The 5,151-nt window shown below is 36.0% G+C and overlaps 1 long non-coding RNA gene across 2 annotated transcripts; it reads left to right on the forward strand.

Moving 5' to 3' along the window:
- The first annotated feature begins 1,442 nt into the window (after positions 1-1,442).
- LOC144551709 (uncharacterized) lies at positions 1,443-5,151 on the forward strand. Of its 2 annotated transcripts, XR_013510861.1 has the most exons (4): positions 1,443-1,752; positions 2,596-2,678; positions 3,698-4,173; positions 4,859-5,151. It is a non-coding gene; the product is annotated as an uncharacterized LOC144551709 (long non-coding RNA). The 2 variants fall into 2 exon arrangements; XR_013510860.1 differs by lacking the exon at positions 4,859-5,151 and having other exon boundaries at positions 3,698-4,665.

Consider the following 5,151-nt stretch of genomic DNA (forward strand, 5'->3'; position numbering starts at 1 on the left):
TAATTGGATGGTCATAGTGCATATGTAAGATGCCTCCTATGATTATAGAAGTTAAAACAGTTTTAATTCTATTTACCAACATAACACATATCCTATTGGGTCACACCGTATAGGAACTAATCGGAGAATCTTGTTGATTAATTATAAATTAATTATGATTAATAATAAGATGATTATAATTAATTATGAGATGGGCTACGGTGAGTTGCGAAGTAAAGCGACTATTTTACTTCACGCTCATATTTTGCGATTTTAAAGTTCAAAATGTCGATCCGAACCGTTCATCTTGTTCTCCATATTGAAATGTGCTTGGAGACCAAATTTTACATTTTTTGGAATTTGTTTACTATTTATTAAGCAATTTTGAAAGTCGCTGATCTGATGGTCCAGAAAATTTTACTGTTTTTTACTGTTCACAGCAAAACAGCAATTTTCAAAAATGCTTAATAAATAGTAAAAAAATTCCAAAAAATGTAAAATTTGGTCTCCAAGCACATTTCAGTATGGATTAAACATCTAACGGTTCGGATCAGTCGTTTGGACTTTCAAAATAAAAATACGGCGTGAAGTAGAAACGCGTTTTACTTCGCAACTCACCGTAGCCCACCTCATTAATTATACATGATATAATTAAATTATAAATTTCATATAAGATGACAAGCAGAAACAAAGGTTAATTTATAAACGTACACGTTACGTTGTATAAAAGTTACCGAACAACAATCGAGATAAATATAATTGTACATGACAATTATATATGTTACATTCCGAAATTTTAAAACTTGATTAAATTGATAAATCGATCAATTGGCTTAAATAAAAAGTTTAATTAAATTAACGATCGTTCAGAAATTTTCTGACCGACTAAAACGAAACTAAAATTTCGTAATATAAATAATGTATGAAATTATGTATAATAAAATTTAGAGATTTAGAAATAAAATAAAATATAGCACTAGGAATAAAATTATAATTATTCGGTAAATTAGAAACTTAGAAAGTCCGTTACAATTCTTTTGAATTTTTAGGAAAGAAGAAATTTATTTAATTAGATTCGTGTGAATAAATAAGTAATTTAATTCCAAATAAAAATATAATTATACGAAAATATTCGTACAAATAAAATATAGAATTTATAAAGCTCGTTCATTTAGAACTTTTAGATAATTAATTGAATATACATAATTATATAAAAGGAAATCAAATTATTCGAATCTTAAATTGAGAAATAAATATACGAATTTTATGTGCGAATATAGTTACAAAAATTTATGAACTTTCGATTTGAATTTATAAAAGAAATAGACTTTAAAACCAATTAAAAGAAACAATGTTTATATTCTGAATTATTTGGACCATTGGATTCCATCCAGCACGGATCTTGAAGCAGCCCCATTTAATACACCCCTCTCCCTCTCTTTCTCTCTTCTCCCTCCCTGTCAGTGAGCCCCAGCCCCTTCCCTCTCTGTTACGCCAAAACCAGAGGGGCTCCGCCCCCTCCCCTCCTCTGTCGCCGGCGAGCCGCCCACCAGCCCGCCAACCCCACTCTCTCCTCTTTCTCTCACCGTGAGCCCCACCAGCACCGCCCCCTCTCTCTCTCGATTTCTGCCTCCCCTCCCCTCCCATGAAACCCTAGTTTCTAGGGTTGAGGTATGTGCTGCCTCAGTGTTCGATTGGTGCTGTCCCGGTGCTGTTCTAGTGTTGATCTCTGACGGCCGTGTTGCTATTCTCCTTCGTGCTAGCTCGATTCGGGTAATCTTTGAAGAGCTCGTTTAATTGATCGGATTTTTTTTTATTGCTCAGGTTGTTGATTTTCCCGGAAGCAATGAGGTTTCCTTGTTCCTTGTTGCGGCATGACTTCCCTGTTTTGACCATTGATACCGTGTGTTGTTCTGTTTCGAGTCAGTACCTAGGTGCTGCCTTGTTTTGATCTGAATTGAGTTATTCCTCTCATTTCTCTGGTGCCTTGTTGAGGTGTTGTATGATGATAATTACTCAAATAAAACAGAATTGATTTTGGTGTTTGATGCCATGCTGACATGGTGCAAATGTTCTCTTTGATCTGCCGTGTTGTGGTTGTTTGATACTATATCAGGTCTGGTTTTGTATACTTACCAGAATATTGAACTGGCAGGGACCGTATTGCAAAAATTATTTCTTGGGGATCTGAATGTAAAATGCATGCCCTTGTGTGAAATTTTATTGATTAAGGGCCAATCTGAAAAATGCGAATTTATATAGTATAAAGGGGCCGTGACTTTACTGTTGTGCTATGCATAAATAAATTAAATGTTGATTGTTTGGGGCCTTAAGGAATTGGGCTTGTGAATGAATTTGATTAATAGATTGGGCCTTTGAATTAATTGGATTATGACATGACATGCATATATGTATAAATGGGCCCAATCTTAGAATAGGGAAAAGGAATTGAAATTGGACTTTGGTATTGGAAATGAAAATTTTGGAATTGGACTTGAATTAAAATGATTATAAATGAGCCGAAAGGTATAAAAGAATTGACGAATTAAAATACGGCTTTTGGAATTTAAGTTTTGATAATGTAACCGAACTAAACCAAGTAAACGTATAATATAGGTGTAGGCTCAGTCGAGCAAGATATCGCGAGGTAATTCGAGACGCCCGATCCTTAAATTAAGCGGTACGCTCGTCATACTAAGGTGCGGGATTCTTGGACTTGTTTGATACTTTATTTTCAGGAATTAAACTGTTTATTCATTTGTCATGTTGAATGAGTAATTGTTGCATATTTTGGAATTCATGCTGCATATTGATTCTTGCATAAATGAGAATGATTGAATTGTTTAGTTAAGGTTGATTGGCATGTTGGTATGGTTATTATTTGTTTAGTTCTATTAATTGTTCTTGTATGTGAATGAATCTGCCAGGCCGACCTGTTTAGGTGGCTGGACAAGGTAACGGTGACCTATCCGTTGACCTGTGTTTACGAATTTGCCAGGCCGACCTGTTTAGGTGGCTGGATAAGGTGACGCTGCTGACTTATGCGTTGACCTGTTCGAATTTGCCAGACCGACCTGTTTAGGTGGCTGGATAGGGTGACGCTGCTGACTTATGTGTTTGACCTGTTAGAAGTTGCCAGACCGACCTGTTTAGGTGGCTGGATAAGGTGACGCTGCTGACTTATGTGTTGACCTGTTATGATTTTGTGAGACTGACCTGTATGTGTGGCTTTGATATATTTGCTTGAGATTTAGCAAAGTTGACCTGTATAGGTAACTTTGATTCCATGTGATTGCATTTGTCAAGTTGACCTGTATTGGTGACTTGTAACCGGACCTTAGGAAATGGTTAAGCCAAACAGCAATTGCAGATGGGTGTCTGTAGGCGTCTGTAACCCTACAGATGTGGGTTTGATAACGGTTCAGCTCGAAAGAACATCTGTGGTTGCTACCAGTCATAATGAAATGAGTTAAGCCAAAATATATGTTGTGTTTTGAAATTCATCTTGGAAATTCCGTGAACTGTGTTTCAAGTTGATAAATTGTTGTCGAGCATATGCATTCCTTTTTACTTATGATTATGTATACCTGTTTGCATTGGTATTGTTTGGGTTTCATTTTTGAATATAGAGTTTGATTGCAAGTCCAATAGTCTGAACTGTGGCAAATTTTCGCACTGAGAATTTTATTCTCACCCCCATCCTCCCGATTATTTTCAGGTTTATTGGACGGACGCAGCAAATGAGGATATTGGTAATGCATATAAAAGATCCACTGCCTTGCGTGTATATGTGACACCTGATAGATACACGCGGCAGGCTGTCAGACCCCGGGGATTTGGGGTGTGACAATATATATATTTGATTTGAATTTTGAATATTAATTATGGATTTGAATTATTGGTTTAAAGCCCAAAAATAATCAAAGCCTTAATTAAAATTAAAATACAGTCCAATTTATAAAGCCCGAACTATTCATGCCTTAATGGGCCGAGGGTATTTTGGTAATTACCCATTTGGCCGACATACCCCATGAGGTGGCATGCATAGGTGGCATGGGCAATTTGGTAATTTCACACCATTTTGAAGGCTATAAATAGAGGGGTGAGGGTGAGAGAGAAAATTACTAATTCACGTGTTATCGGATTGTCTGATCAATCGATAAATATATTTTCTCTCTTTCTCAATTACGGTTAGTTACGGGATTCAGAAATAATATATTTGTGAAAGTTGCGGTATTTTTTTTTGCTTATTAGTGAAACGGAATAACTTCGAGTCGTAAATATATCTATTTTTGTTGTTTTCTCGGTGAATAGTATTTTTGCAGAATTTCGCAGTTTACGGTATTTCTGGCAAAAGAAATAAACCGCTCTCTGGTTAGTCCTGGTGGATAAACGATAGAGGTATCATACGTTTGATACTCCGAGACAACCATTCCTGATTGTTCTTCTCGCTTGGTCTGCATTCCAATTAGTAATTTGGAACAATGTATAATATGTTATATTAATCTATGTAATTGGTAAATAGATTTAATGTTTTAGAAATCAATTAAGGAGTAGATCTGTAAAAGGATTAAATGGGGTTTTGATGTCAAAGGAATACGGAAGGTGGAACCCCTTGGAATATTTCCTGACATACATTGTTTAATTCTTCGCTTAAGTTAGAAGTAAAATTTTTGTTTTACGGTCTTTCCGCAACTTAAGCCAAATCGGTTTTGGTTACCCCGAAACTCAACATTTTGGTCATTGGCCGAACCTCCTCATATGCCTATAAATAGAGGGGTGAGGGAAGAGAGAAAATTACTAATTCACTTGTATCGTATTGTGTCTGATCGATTCGATAAGTCTATTTTCTCTTTTTTCGGTTTACGGTTGTTTAGAGTTTACGGGATTGGTGAATAGTGTTCTTGTGAAGCACGCAGTGTTTAAGAATCACAAGCTTGTGATAACCTTTGACATCTAGCGGATCGTGACAAATACTATTTCGTCTTTTCTCGATAAATAGTATTTTTGCATAATCCCGCGTTTTATGATATTTCTAGCAAAAGAAATAAACCGCTCTCTGGTTAGTCCTGGTGGATAACCAATAGAGGTATTAGACGTCTGATACTCTGAGGCAAGCAGTTCCCCATATTCATCTTTCTCGCTCGGTCTGCTTTTCAATTGTAATTTGGA

Source organism: Carex rostrata, chromosome 3 (assembly GCF_964058835.1).
Source record: "Carex rostrata chromosome 3, lpCarRost1.2, whole genome shotgun sequence".
Taxonomy (NCBI): domain Eukaryota; kingdom Viridiplantae; phylum Streptophyta; class Magnoliopsida; order Poales; family Cyperaceae; genus Carex; species Carex rostrata.